This window comes from Triticum dicoccoides, chromosome 2A (genome assembly GCF_002162155.2).
Source record: "Triticum dicoccoides isolate Atlit2015 ecotype Zavitan chromosome 2A, WEW_v2.0, whole genome shotgun sequence".
Lineage (NCBI taxonomy): Eukaryota > Viridiplantae > Streptophyta > Magnoliopsida > Poales > Poaceae > Triticum > Triticum dicoccoides.
Genome location: NC_041382.1, coordinates 685293267 through 685306938, shown reverse-complemented (window position 1 = coordinate 685306938; position 13672 = coordinate 685293267). Strand labels below are relative to the sequence as shown.

The following is a 13672-nucleotide window of genomic DNA, read 5'->3' as shown; positions in this document are numbered from 1 at the left end:
TCTGTGGTTGTGTAACCGTGGCTTGTAACTACTCCTTTGCCTTTCTTGGGCCCTTCTATCTATGCTGCTGATGCGTCAATCTTTGACGCATCCTTGAAGAAAAAATATATTATCAGTACATATATATTACAATGTTGGGTAACCTTTAAATCTCAGCCATTGTTATTTTAATTAAACAGTGTAAAAATATTAGCATATGTGGCTGAATGTGATGGCTTATTTTTCTCTTGTTTTAAGTATATAATATAATAGGTTACTACTCTCTCCGTCCGAAATTACTTGTTGTAAAGATGGATAAAAATGGATGCATCTAGAACTAAAATACGTCCAAATACATTCATTTATTCGACAAGTAATTCCGGACGAGATGAGTTTGTTTTATAGTTTAATATAGAAGTGTAATATTTAAATTTTGACAACCCGCAGTTTTTTTCTCCAACTCAAACATATGAGTTTAGTAATTTTCTCAAGATACCATAGTTTTATATAATCAATGTGACATGAGGCAACATGATTACACCAAAATTGTTGGTCCAAATATCATCTTCAAAACTGGTAGCCTAAAGCAACTAAATTGTGGATTGCTGGCCGATCAATATGCTATTTAAAGCAACAACACATAATACGGTAGCCTAACCATTAGAGTATATCAATTGGAAGTCACCCATGCAGCTAAGGGAATGTTTAGTTGGATGTGTCTTAAAAAAAGTAGTTGGTAAGTTTTATATCTAGAAATTTCTGGAAATTAGTTTAAGGCTTCTCACGAGCTCCATTTTATTTATGCACTAAAACAGCTAGAAATGTCAACCTCAATTGAAAAAAGGTACAATATATGCATCTTTATTGATTCTAAATAGCTTGGATCTAATATGCATTGTCCAACATGACTTAGATCATGGTATATACTGGTGCTCATATATAATAAGAAAAAGACTAGAAATGGTATCAGAAATGAAGAAAGTGATCTAGCTTGGCATGCTTATATTGTAACAATGCTGCTCATCCATAGATAGACAATCGAGAATTCTAACAAATAAAATGAATTGTAACTTCAATGGTATATTCTATAATAGTATAATTAACACAGTAATCCTAAAAATATCCTTGAAATTCTGTCATGAATTGAAAAAGAAAGACCGATCTGCGCGAACTATGTGGTGAGGCCAGATCATAATGCCATGAATTAATCATATGTGTAAAACATATGTTTGTCAGAAATAAAACTGTATTATCAATTATATATATTCATGCACTGGAGTTATATAGCATTAGTATTTGTAGTGCGACTTTTTTTAGGTAAACAACATCACTCTTTTGCGTATTTTTATTAATTTCCAAATAAGTGGTGTAGAAAAGAGTTCACAACAATTTAACAAAAAAACATAACTATACAAACTATAGAAAAGGGGGAGAGAAAACTAAAGAAAGATGGTAGGAAAAAAGAAATTTTATATTGTGACTTGTTTCGTTAGTTCGACTGCACGAGAAGAATTTGCCAGAAGAGAGATCACTAACAAAGCGTCCTAGAATGACCATACTATTCTCTTACTCGACTTCTTATCTAAAGTGAAAGGGAAACACCAACCAAGCGAGACAAAGAACCAGCCCGATTGCAGAAATGGTAGACCAGTGAAGAGCACATTTAACAAAAATGAGAATTTTCTCCAGCAACAACTAAGAGGAAACTCTATTACAACATATGCATAACTAGGATCCTTCTAGTGATGCAAGAGTCGTCTCGATCCAATACCGCATCTGTCTCTTACAGCATCTCCAACAGCCGCGCAACGCGCCGCGCAACGCGCCACGCGCTAAAAATCGCGATACAGCGTCGGGTTAGTCAGCTTTTGCGCGCAATGGTGCGCTGGCACCAGCGGCCACCGCAAATTAAAGCGAGCCCACGCCGCTCCAGCAGGCGCGCTATATTTCAGTTTTTTCTACTACATATTTGGTTTCGTAGATAGTTCTCCTACTACATATTTGGTTTCGTAGATAGTTCTCCTACTACATATTTGGTTTCGTAGATAGTTCTCCTACTACTACTCGTCCGACTCGGACTCTACCTCAGTGATGTCCTCCTCCGACGTCGGAGCATAGGCGTCAAGGAACCGCTCGTCGTCGGAGTTCCAGGAAAACGCATCTCCTAGCGCTTGGTTGTATTTAGCGACCGCCTTCCGCGTTCGCTTGTCCTCGCAATAGTCGGCTCGCTCCTCTCTCCTCTTCGCCCTCCTCTGGGTGAAGAACTGTTCCTCATTGGTGTCTTCCGGGAAGCGATGACTCCACAGCGCCATGGCTTGCTCGTCCATCTCGGCCTTCCGCGTTCGCTTGTCCTTGCAATAGTCGGCTCGCTCCTCTCTCCTCTTCGCCCTCCTCTGGGTGAAGAACTGTTCCTCGTTGGTGTCTTCTGGGAAGCGATGACCCCACAGCGTCATGGCTTGCTCGTCCATCTCGGCCAGCCTGAGACGATGCTCCCGCCTCCGATGCTTGCGATGATCCTCGTCAGTGAGAAGCCGCGGGAAAGGCGCCAACTCCTGTGCGCGCTCCCGCGTTGCCACGTCGGCGAAGTTCATGTTCTGACGGGACCGCAGGAGGCGCCACGCCGCAGCGTCGTACGCGCGGGCGCCCTCCTGGGCGGTGTCGAAAGTTCCGAGACAGAGCCGCATGCCGCCGCCCGACCGAATCTCGGCGGAGCAGGTGCCGGACGGACGCACGCGGACGCCGCGGTAGCCCGTACCTCCCCGGCGCCGAGGCGGCATCGTGGCGCGGTGGTGGCGTGTGGGCGGCAGAGCGCGGCAGGGGACGATGGAGAGACGGAGAGATCGGCGGAGGCGCTGCAATTTATAGGCGCGCCAAATGTAGCGCGCGAGCGGCCGCCTTTTCCCGAGGCGCGCGCAATCGTTTCCCACGCGCTAGTTTCGCGCCACCGTTGGAGCACGCGTAAACATCCCGCGCATGCTATAAAGCCAATTTACCGCATGCGCGCGTCTTTTGGCGCGGCTGTTGAAGATGCTCTTAACTTGTACTGTGATTTAAAATGTTGCATATGATGTATCGATGGAGCTAATGGAAAACCAAAGAACAGAAGAACTAGTTTTTTGCATGCTCTGAACCATAGAACAACTGTACAGTAATTTTCATTAATACTAGATGATATCTCACGCGTTGCTGTGGTTCATTTTATAATAATCAATTGCTCCATACACATGTGCAACCTAACAAAAATAACAAATGCACATTTTCTTAAAATTTCAAGAAATTCTAACAATATTAACTACTGACAATTAAATAGACTTCCTTCAAACAAAAAACAACTAAATGAACTTGCTAATAGAGTTAGAGAAATGGACTTGCTAATAGGTTGTTTTGCTCCATTGGGAAATAAACTGTTATTACTCTTTTCTATCTACTTTTCTAATAAAGTTGTCGGCGCTTTGTATTTGGCTAAATAAGTAATAATTCTTACCATCACTAAACTTGAAAGAGTTTCGTTTTACTATGAAGGAAGCTAATGGTGGGAAGTTACTAAAGAAAGGTAGTGCTTTGATTAAAATGAAGCAATCAAATAAAATGGGTAGATCCAAAGTGATCAGACCCTTCCCCAGACCCTGCACAAGCAGGAGCTACATGCACCGGGCTGCCTTTTTTTAATCAAATAAAATGGGTGAACTCAAATTGCAAGTAAATGGTTAATGTGGAAAGGGTAATAAACAGAATAACGCATAACTTCTCTATTTAGCGTCCTTTACTTTGACAAAACTAAGGGCAAGGTATAATCTATCAACGATAGGACATGAAAACTGTGATAATGTGTCCATAGTTGAAATCTGTAGTAGCAACCAAATGAGGTTATGCTAGTGTAGTAATCAAAATGTTCAAATAAATGTATGACAGAAACCCAGTAAAGTTACATTATTATACATAGACATTGTCCAAATATGTTGACTCTCGCCAAAATAACAAAACCATTGGCCTTCGGTCTGATTCGACTTGTGTACTCTGTTGTATAGACATTGCACCTAAATTGAGCTTCAGAACAGGTTACATGAGAGGATAATATCACATAGTTCTCTCACCAACTGCCAGGCAACCGGAAGCATGCTTGAAACCATTTGATGCTCCTATCCGTATGAGAAATATAAAGTGAACCGAGCCAATCAACTCATCCATGCTTATACTGTAAAAAATGCGTAGGGCATCTCCAGCCGTTGGCCCCCAGGGGGCGTCTAAAAGCGCTGCCTGGGGGTGAGCCGGCGCAAAAAATGGCCCTGGGACGAGTCGGTCCCCAGCCGTCGGCCCCCAGGCGCGTATTTAAAAAAAAAGACTGTTCGGCGAAGTTATGATAAAAACTAGTTAAATTTCGGCCAAACATGGCAAATTTCGGTGAAATTCGCGCATTTTCATTACATTACCCTAATCTAAAAAAGAAAAGGGCTGAAGTCGTCGCCGCCATCGTCGTCGTCGGCCTTCTCCTCCTTGACGCGGGCGCCCCTGTTGGACCCCTGCCCGGCGTCACCATGGCGGACTGGCGGCGGCGCGTCGTCGTCGTCGTCGCTGTCGCATAAGACGACCCCATCTTCAACGCGGCCGCGTCGGCGCTCCTCGAAGCGGCGCAGGGCGGCGCGCTGGCATTCCTTCTCCTTCTCCCGGCGCGCCTTCTCCATCGCAATGGAGTCCTTGCGTGCCCATTCTAGGGCCGTGTCGTCGTCGTCGAACTCCGCCTCCACCGGCGCCAGCCCTGGCTCCGTCTTCACCGGCGCCAGCCCCGACTCCATCTTCGGTTTGACGAAGCGCGGAGGAGCCGACGAGGAGGGGGCGCGCCGGCCGCCCTCGTTGATGACGATGCCGATGCTGCGAGTGCGCCGACCGATTGGCGTCTCCGCCGCGGGCTCGGCCTTGACGCCGAGAAGCGCCGGAGAACCGAAGGAGTGGGAAGATGAGCGAGAGGAGGAAGACGAGGAGGAGGCGAACCTCCTTGGCGCCCATGCGCGTCAGTGTTGCGACGGGGCGGCCCCCGTCGCAGGATAGGTCAACGGCGGGTTGTTGCCGCCGTCGAGGTGCGTCAGCACGCATTCCAGCGTGCGGCCCGGGACGCCCCACCACAGGTGGCGCCCCACACTATTCTAAACGCCGCCGACCACCGGCGCGTCGTTGGTGGAGGCCAGGCGCTGCTGCTGGCGGCGCTGGAAGTACGCTGCCCAAGCCGCGTGATTGCCGGCGGCGTACTGGGGGAGGGAGCGCTCGTCGTCGGTCAGGGAGGCGCGCGCGACCTCGACCTCCTCGGCGAAGTACGTGGGCTTCGCCACGGCGTCGGGTAACGGGGGAATGGGCACTCCCCCGTCGCTAAGCCGCCACCCCGTCGGCCCGGCGCGCATGTCCGGCGGCGTCGGGATGTTCGCCTGGAACAGGAGCCAGGACTCCTGTTCACGGAGCGAACGCCGGCCGAAGCCGTTCGCCGCCGCCTCGTCTCCGGGGAAGCGCTCTGCCATGGCGACGGGCTCGGCGGTCGTAGAGAGGGAGAGAGAGGGGCTGCCGGTGGCGCTCGGGAGAGGAAGACGGAGACGGAGAGAGAGGGGCTGGGCGGCGGCGAGGGGCGAGTCTGGTGTGGGCACCGGCGAGAACCGCCGGCTTTTATAGCCGCTCCGCGTCCGTGTGTACGCGTGCGACGGAGGGGAGGCATCGGCGCGCCGTCCCGAGACGAGCCGCCCATGAGGAATCAATGGCAAGGCTGACTGGCGGCAGCCTTGCCATTGATTCCTCGCGGGAACCGAGGCAGTTGGGGGGAAGACGAGCCGCCGTGTCCCTGACGCGGCTGGCCGGCGGCTTTTTCGCGCCAAAACAGTTCGCTCCGGCGCCCCCAGGCGCCCCCCAGCGCGCCGGGTTTGGCCTGGGTCCGCCGGCGCTGTTTTCGGCCCAGGCCGGCGAAAATCGGGCTCCTGGGGACGCGACTGGGCCGTTTTTTCGGCGCCGGCGCAAAAAATACGCCTGGGGAGGCCTTCCTGGGGGCGCGGCTGGAGATGCCCTTAGTTCAGTCAGTTTAATATAAAACTAAACAAAGGAGGAAACAAAATGTACCTGAACAGATGATCGAACGGGGAGAGCAGGGAATGCTATTGTATGCATGGACAGGGTGCCAACAGATCCGTTTGAGCCACCTGCAAGAAATTTTGTGTGGTCAGATACTTGTATATTAATGGGAGTGGCAACATACTATAAAGCAAGAACCACCAAATCGTCCTAGAACCTCAGCATCTGCAGAAAATCGTCTCGCACTTGCGGCAGGTGGAATCTGACAAAAATCTGAAAAATAAGCTTGCCATCCATCACATATCGGTTTCACAGTTTTTGACTGTAATTGATGGAACCATGAGAATTATATTTCCATGCTCTCTAAATAAGTATGGAGAATGGTAATATGATAACTCAGCGTCGAAAATAAAATTGAGATATGGGATCTTGTGCTCTCTAAATAAGTACGGAGACTAATGGAATGTGTGTATGATAACTCAGTATCAAAAATAAAATTCAGACATGGGAGCTTGGTGCTCTGTAAAAATAAGCAAGGAGACTAACAGAATGTGCATAAAAAGACCACACTATTTACAGGATCTTTTTTATGGTTTAGTCATAAGCATCTGAATTAAGAATGTGATCGATTTGCTTGTGCATCAGATGCAAAATCAAAAGATTGCACATATATAGTTCCACCTCACATACCTGAACCCTAAAGAGATAGATGTGAGATACCCCTGTTGCCCTGCAGGTTGTCCATTCTTCCAACGTAAACGATCAAGTCCTCCATATTGCATCGCTGTTTGTTAGAACCTGATGAGAAAAATGGTACACTCTCACTGTTACACGGTCTTCACAGAGACTAAAATGAAAGCATTCTGGATTTTTGATCATCGATGACCTCGCCACTCACATGTGTATTCTCTTATCTCTGGTTCACATACTTAGACAATCTGATTCATGCCTCACCCAAATATATACAAACACACATTCACGCACTGAAAAATAGAGAGAATCAAATAAATAAGGCGAGGGAGGAAGAGCCTGGACTGAAGGCATCCCTCCTGATCTCAACGGTGCGCCTCCTAGGGCGTGGTCAGTGGCAGCGGACAGCACCCTTTCCCCATGGCGTTCCCGAGCGGCGGACGACATCTGGCATGGGCGGAGACCCCTTCCTCTCCGCCCAAGGGCTGCAGTTCAGCAAACGGGGCTGCCGGCCTGTCGAGAAGCCACGCTGCGTTGAACGATAGGAAGAGCACATCGGCAACAACATCAGTCCGCTAGGCACTGATTCCCCCCGGTGGAGGCGTGTGCTTGTGGATGGGCGGCGGCCGATTTGGCGTGGGCTGGTTAGCGCGGAGGCGGTGTATCGCAAGATTTGGATGGGTAAACCAAGAAGATAGAGCAGCGGATGCAGAATTGGATGGAATTCTCGCAGCATATATAGTTGAGGGATGCAGGGTTGTGAAATTAGGAGGGTTGAAAACACAGAGGGGAAGCAGAAAATTAGAGGCGAACTGGCGCGTGTGGGAGATGAAGATGGAAGTGCGTACATATATTTAAACGCGAACGCGGCGACGGCTGAGTTCCACAATTGAAGGGTAACTGACGGCGAGCTACTCAGAGGCGATGAATGCAGCGATGTCCTTTCGTGTCCGTCGTAGAGCCGTCGATGAGATAGTGGCGGCAATAAGAGCGACAGCGGGGAAGACGAACTAATAATTGAGTTTAGTGTGCTCGTGGAGGCGAAAGGGCTGCTGGTGGCGGCGAACGCCTCTGAGCATCGATCGACGCTGCGGAAGGGATAGCGTTTGCTTGGCTATATATTTTTTGAGGCATTTCGCTTGGCAATAAGAGACGCAGCAGCATGTCATGGCATGGGCTATCTTTTTTTCTTCTTTGGGCTGGATCGTTCAATGAAGGAAGCCGACTACAGCCCACGTTCGACTTCCAGCGCGCCTGCAGCGGTAACAGCTAAAACATATGCTCGTGAGGGTCCGGCTCTCCTGCTGTGTTCCCTCCACCCAGTATTGTGCAGGGCCAATCAATGGGCGACACATGTCCAGGTAGGCCCCACATCTTAAAAACACATTTTCTTTTTTCAATTACTCAAATCCCCTTATCTTTCTCTCCTAACCTACTCTCGGAGCAGCCATTAGAGCTTCGCTAGAGGATTCTTGTGAGCTCTGAGCTGCTATATCATCCATGTCGTCCGCGCCCGCATGCTTATAGCGTCCACCACGTACGTGTGCCATGGCCGGCACCAAGGCAGCAGCTGCTATATCATCCATGTCGTCCGCGCCCGCATGCTGGTGATTTACGTGGACGAGCGCGAGCCCATGGCCCAAGGCAACGCCAGCTCCATGATCTAGCATTTTGGCAGATTCCGAAGTCATTGACGAAGTTCGGGAAGTGGAATGCGGCCGCCATGTTTTAGCTACCTGGCCCGGCTTTGTGCGCGTACACCTGGGGCGAGGTCAGCGACTGCCGGCGGAGGTGTTCGGGGAGAGGATCTCGGAGGGAAGCAAACCACCACACCAGCGGCGACCATGGGGATGCGCGGGCGCATACGGCGTACCTAGGCGTCGCCGGCGCTGGGGCAACCAGTTTGCTTACGTCCACAAGAATCACCGGCGAGGGTGAAGTCGGCCGCCTAGCTGCCGGTCATGGCCACGGCCCCACGTGATGGACACTATGAACCGATTGCGCTCAGAGGAATCATCTCTCGGAGCTCTCTAATGGATGCGATCAAAGAGAACATCGGAAGGGAAGATAAGGGAATTTGAGTAATTGAAAAAAGAAAATACATTTTTGAGATGTGGGGCCTGCCTGGACATGTGTCGCCCATTGGTTGGCCCTGCACAATACTGGATGCAGGGAACCCAGCAGGAGAGCCGGACCCTGCTCGTGAGACCAGGTTGTGGTGGGTCCCTTAGCCAGTAACTGAAATCTTACTTGGCAGGACTGTTGCAGTGGTTGGTCCCATATGTAAGTCACTAACAGAATGGTGATGTGGCAAACTTGCTGAGGTGGATAGGTTGCATGTCGAGAGAAATAACATAGTGGGGATGAACTATTTAGGTATTATAGATTATAGATTATAGATAAGAGTGGTACAATAGGGCGGGGAGGGAGGGGGGGGGCAAAAAGAAGGAAAAGTAAGTACAAAAGCCCTAAGCTCTTAGGAAAAAAGATCACCCAATGGCAGTTCTCAGAATCATGCCCATACAATTAGAAAGTTGCTGATAACCATTCCTGGAAACAAACAACATGTTATATAGTCCAACTGACGCACCATCCAGTTGGAAATAGGCAATAGGCAATAGGAAAGCCCCACCATGCACCATCCAGTTGGAAATAGGCAATAGGCAATAGGTAACATGTTATATAGTCCAACTAACAAAGCTCATCAACGCTAAGTTAGTGCGTCAGGCCGCGCGCCTGAGTATTGGAAGATGGCCTGTCACGGACGACATGTATGCTACCATCGAGTGTTTGCTAATCACTGGTAGAAAAAGAGGCTTCCGTCCAGCGCCATTAGTCGCGAAACTATAGGAACTGCGACTAATGAAGTCTTTAGTCGCGGTTCGGCAGACGAACCGCGACCAAAGGCTTGGGCCAGGGCGCTCGGTGGCCAGCTGGTGCACGTGAGGGGCTTTAGTCGCGGTTGGCCAGGCCAACCGCGACTAAAGGTGCCCAAAGGCCTTTAGTCGCGGTTGGCCTGGCCAACCGCGACTAAAGCTCCTCCCCTATATATACCAGTTCAGCGCACTCACTTAGCCATTTGGTGCCACTTCTCTTCACAAGGGGGTGTAGGTTTGCTTTTGGTTCCTCTTATGCACACAAGGTGTTTGATGAAATGCCCAACAGCATGAAACAAACATGATATGAAGTGTTGGAGCCACACTTGAGGTTCCTCCTCGATCGCGGTTAGCAACTTGAACCTTTCATGCATGTGTGTCATTGATAAAATATGCATGTGTGTTGTTCATTGTTTAATTTCTATTGTTTATAGCTAGTTACTTTAACAAATGCATGATGGTTAATTATATATTTTATATTATAATAATGCAGATGAATCGGCAATGGATGTACGGTAACCGACTCTCCCGCGAGTTCACTACGGGTTTGAAAGATTTCCTCGTAGTGGCTAATGCGAACAAGCAGAAGGGTTTTGTTATCTGTCCATGTGTTGACTGTAAGAATCAGAATGGTTACTCTTCCTCAAGAGAAGTTCACCTGCACCTGCTTCGGCACGGTTTCATGCCAAGCTATAATTGTTGGACCAAGCATGGAGAAAGAGGGGTTATAATGGAAGAAGATGAAGAAGGGGATGATTTCATCGATGAAAGCTATCTTGCTCATTTCGGTGATACTTTCATGGAGGATGCTGAAGGTGAAGGGGAAGGTGAAGGGGAAGGTGAAGGGGAAGGTGAAGGGGAAGGTGAAGGTGAAGGTGAAGAAGAGGCACGTGATGAGACCGTTGATGATCTTGGTCGGACCATTGCTGATGCACGGAGACGCTGCGAAACTGAAAAGGAGAGGGAGAATTTGGATCGCATGTTAGAGGATCACAGAAAGTCGTTGTACCCTGGATGCGATGATGGTCTGAAAAAGCTGGGCTGCACACTGGATTTGCTAAAATGGAAGGCACAGGCAGGTGTAGCTGACTCGGCATTTGAAAACTTGCTGAAAATGTTGAAGAATATGTTTCCAAAGAATAACGAGTTGCCCGCCAGTACGTACGAAGCAAAGAAGGTTGTCTGCCCTCTAGGTTTAGAGGTTCTGAAGATACATGCATGCATCAACGACTGCATCCTCTACCGCGGTGAATACGAGAATTTGAATGAATGCCCGGTATGCACTGCATTGCGTTATAAGATCAGAGGCGATGACCCTGGTGACGATGTTGAGGGCGGGAAACCCAGGAAGAGGGTTCCCGCCAAGGTGATGTGGTATGCTCCTATAATACCACGGTTGAAACGTCTGTTCAGGAACAAAGAGCATGCCAAGTTGTTGCGATGGCACAAAGAGGACCGTAAGTCGGACGGGGAGTTGAGACACACCGCAGATGGAACGCAATGGAGAAAGACGACAGAGAGTTCAAAGATTTTGCAGCTGACGCAAGGAACATAAGATTTGGTCTAAGTACAGATGGCATTAATCCTTTTGGCGAGCAGAGCTCCAGCCATAGCACCTGGCCCGTGACTCTATGCATCTACAACCTTCCTCCTTGGTTGTGCATGAAGCGGAAGTTCATTATGATGCCAGTGCTCATCCAAGGTCCGAAGCAACCCGGCAACGACATCGATGTGTACCTAAGGCCATTAGTTGATGAACTTTTACAACTGTGGGGCAGACCTGGTGTCCGTGTGTGGGATGAGCACAAAAAAGAGGAATTTAACCTACGAGTGTTGCTTTTCGTAACCATCAACGATTGGCCTGCTCTTAGTAACCTTTCGGGACTGTCAAATAAGGGATACAATGCATGCACGCACTGCTTACATGAGACTGAAAGTGTACATTTGCCAAATTGTAAGAAAAACGTGTACCTTGGGCATCGTCGATTTCTTCCGAAAATTCATCCAGTAAGAAAGAAAGGCAAGAATTACAACGGCAAAGCAGATCACCGGCCGAAGCCTGCGGAACGCACTGGTGCTGAGGTATTTGATATGGTCAAGGATTTGAAAGTCATCTTTGGAAAGGGTCCTGGCGGACAATCAGTTCCGAAGGGAGCTGACGGGCACGCAGCCATGTGGAAGAAGAAATCTATATTCTGGGAGCTAGAATATTGGAAAGTCCTAGAAGTCCGCTCTGCAATCGACGTGATGCACGTTACGAAGAATATTTGCGTGAACCTCCTAAGCTTCTTGGGCGTGTATGGGAAGACAAATGATACTAAGGAAGCACGGCAGGACCAGCAACATTTGAAAGACCCTGATGACCGGCATCCGGAATGGTTTCAAGGTCGTGCCAGCTACGCTCTGACCAAAGAAGAGAAGGTCATCTTTTTTGAATGCCTGAGCAGTATGAAGGTCCCGTCTGGATTCTCGTCCAATATAAAGGGAATAATAAACATGGCGGAGAAAAAGTTCCAAAACCTGAAGTCTCACGACTGCCACGTGATTATGACGCAATTGCTTCCGATTGCTTTGAGGGGGCTCCTGCCAGAAAATGTTCGAGTAGCCATTGTGAAGCTATGTGCATTCCTCAATGCAATCTCTCAGAAGGTAATCAATCCAGAAGATCTACCACGGTTACAGAACAATGTGATCCAATGTCTTGTCAGTTTCGAGTTGGTGTTCCCGCCATCCTTCTTCAATATTATGACGCACCTCTTGGTTCACCTAGTCGAAGAGATTTTCATTCTCGGTCCTGTATTTCTACAGAATATGTTCCCCTTCGAGAGGTTCATGGGAGTGTTAAAGAAATATGTTCGTAACCGTGCTAGGCCAGAAGGAAGCATCGCCAAGGGCTATGGAAATTAGGAGGTAATTGAGTTTTGTGTTGACTTTGTTCCTGACCTTAAGCCGATTGGTCTTCCTCGATCGCGGCACGAGGGGAGACTAAGTGGAAAAGGCACGATCGGAAGGAAATCAACGACATGTATGGACGGCCATTCTCTGACTGAAGCACACCACACTGTACTGACCAATTCCAGCTTGGTGGCTCCGTACTTTGAGAAACACAAGAATATTTTACGCTCGGACAACCCGGGGAAGCCTGAATCCTGGATTAGGAAGGCCCACATGGAGACTTTCGGCAGTTGGTTGAGAAAACATTTAATGAATGACAATGATGTTGTAGATCAGCTGTACATGTTGGCCAAGACACCATCTTCGACTATAACGACTTTCCAAGGGTACGAGATAAATGGGAATACATTTTACACGATCGCCCAAGATAAAAAGAGCACCAACCAAAACAGTGGTGTCCGCTTTGATGCAGCAACCGAGAATGGGCAAAAGGTCACATATTATGGTTACATAGAGGAGATATGGGAACTTGACTATGGACCCTCCTTTAAGGTCCCTTTGTTCCGGTGCAAATGATTCAAGCTAACAGGAGGTGGGGTAAAGGTGGACCAGCAATACGGAATGACAATGGTGGATTTCAACAATCTTGGTTACCTTGACAAACCATTCGTCCTAGCGAAAGATGTCGCTCAGGTTTTCTATGTGAAGGACATGAGTAGCAAACCGAGGAAACGGAAAGATAAGAAAACGATCAGTACATCATGCGATGATCCAAAGCGCCACATTGTTCTTTCAGGGAAAAGAAACATCGTGGGAGTGGAGGACAAGACAGACATGTCAGAAGATTATAATATGTTTGCTGAAATTCCGCCCTTCAAAGTGAACACCGACCCAAGCATTAAGTTAAATGATGAGGATGCTCCATGGATACGGCACAATCGTAAGCAAGCAGGGACACAAGGGAAGAAATGATGTGTAATAATTTATTGTACCAAACTTTGTTGAATGGATCATGTGAATTATATTACCCGTGATGTGTTTGGTGTCCATTTTCGAATGATTCGAGATACCACTGATGATACATGAAATTTGGAGTGATTTAGTCATACTCCTGCCTAGGCATATAATATGCATACTCGTAGTCTTCATAGCCGCCGCCGTTGTACTGGTAGTCGTCGCCTTCTAAG

The 13672-nt window shown here is 48.4% G+C and overlaps 1 long non-coding RNA gene across 4 annotated transcripts; it reads right to left on the bottom strand.

Moving 5' to 3' along the window:
• Positions 1-3757: 3757 nt before the first annotated feature.
• Positions 3758-7812, bottom strand: LOC119356255. 4 transcript variants are annotated; one of them, XR_005171879.1, is made up of 7 exons: positions 7563-7812; positions 7126-7227; positions 6923-7007; positions 6715-6822; positions 6242-6297; positions 6073-6152; positions 3758-4118 (listed from the first exon to the last, which is right to left on the bottom strand). It is a non-coding gene; the product is annotated as an uncharacterized LOC119356255 (long non-coding RNA). The 4 variants fall into 4 exon arrangements; XR_005171878.1 differs by having other exon boundaries at positions 6923-7227; XR_005171880.1 differs by lacking the exon at positions 7126-7227.
• Between the last annotated feature and the right edge of the window lie 5860 nt (positions 7813-13672).